Source organism: Chiloscyllium punctatum, unplaced genomic scaffold (genome assembly GCF_047496795.1).
Source record: "Chiloscyllium punctatum isolate Juve2018m unplaced genomic scaffold, sChiPun1.3 scaffold_124, whole genome shotgun sequence".
NCBI classification, from domain to species: Eukaryota; Metazoa; Chordata; class Chondrichthyes; order Orectolobiformes; family Hemiscylliidae; genus Chiloscyllium; species Chiloscyllium punctatum.
Genome location: NW_027309858.1, coordinates 650,499 through 652,156, shown reverse-complemented (window position 1 = coordinate 652,156; position 1,658 = coordinate 650,499).

The following is a 1,658-nucleotide window of genomic DNA, read 5'->3' as shown; positions in this document are numbered from 1 at the left end:
GGGTTACATTGACAGAGTGGGGTCAGTCTTCTCTTTCCTGGGTGTGTTACATTGACAGATTGGGGTCAGTCTGCCCTTCCCCAAGTTTGTTACATTGACACAGTAGGGTCAGTCTGTTGTTCCCTGGGTGTGTTACATTGACAGAGTGGGGTCTGTCTGCTCTTCCCTGGGTGTGTTACATTGACAGAGTGGGGTCAGTCTGCACTTCCCTGGATGTGTTACATTGCCAGAGTGGGGTCAATCTGCTCTTCCCTGGGTGGGTAACATTGACAGAGTGGGGTCAGTCTGCTCTTCCCTGGGTGTGTTTCATTGACAGAGTGGGGTCAGTTTGCTCTTCCCTGGATGTGTTACATTGAGAGAGTTGGGTCAGTCTGCTTTTCCCTGGGTGTGTTACATTGACAGAGTTGGGTAAGACTGCATTTGACTGTGTGAGTAATTTTGCAGAAGCGGTCATTCTGCTCTTCTCTGGGTGGGTTACATTGACAGAGTGAGGTCAGTCTGCTCTTCCCTGGGTGTGTTACAGTGACAGGGTGGGTTCAGTCTGCTCCTCCCTGGTTGTGTTACATTGACAGAGTTAGTTCAGTCTGCTCTTCCCTGGGTGTGTTACATTGACAGAGTGGGGTCAGTCTGCTCTTCCCTGGGTGTGTTACATGGACAGAGTGAGGTCAGTCTGCTCTTCCCTGGGTTTGTTACTTTGACAGATTGGGGTCAGTCTTCTCTTCCCTGGGTGTGTTACATTGCCAGATTGGGGTCAGTCTGTTCTTCCCTTGGTGTGTTACATTGACAGAGTGGTATCTGTCTGCTCTTCCCTGGGTGTGTTACATTGACAGAGTGGGGGCAGTCTGTTCTCCCATTGTGTGTTACATTGACAGAGTGCGGTCAGTCTGCTCTTCCCTGGGTGTGTTACAATGACAGAGTGGGGTCAGTGTGCACATCACTGGGTGGGTTACATTGACAGAGTGGGGTAAGTCTGCAGTTCACTGTGTGAGTAATTTTGCAGAAGAGGACATTCTGCTCTTCTATGGGTGGGTTACATTGACAGAGTGAGGTCAGACTGCTCTTCCCTGGGTTTGTTACATTGACAGAGTTTGGTCAGTCTGCTCTTCCCTGGGTGTGTTACATTGACAGAGTTGGGTCACTGTGCTCTTCCCAGGGCGTGTCACATTGACAGAGTGGGGTCAGTCTGCTCTTTTATGGGTGTGTTACATTGACAGAGTGAGGTTCGTCTGCTCTTCCCAGGGCGTGTCACATTGACAGAGTGGGGTCAGTCTGCTCTTTTATGGGTGGGTTACATTGACAGAGTGGGGTCAGTCTGCTCTTCCCTGGGTGTGTTACATTGGCAGAGTGAGGTCAGTCTGCTCTTCCCTGGGTTTGTTACATTGACACAGTGGAGTCAGTCTGCTCTTCCCTGGGTGTGTTACATTGAGAGATTGGGGTTAGTCTGCTCTTCCCCAAGTTTGTTACATTGGCAGAGTGGGGTCAGTCTGCTCTTCCCTGGGTGTGTTACATTGACAGAGTGAGGTCAGTCTGCTCTTCCCTGGGTTTGTTACATTTACAGAGTGTGGTCAGTCTACTCTTCCCTGGGTGTGTTACATTGACAGAGTGGGGTAAGACTGCAGTTGACTGTGTGAGTAATTTTGCAGAAGCGGTCATTCTGC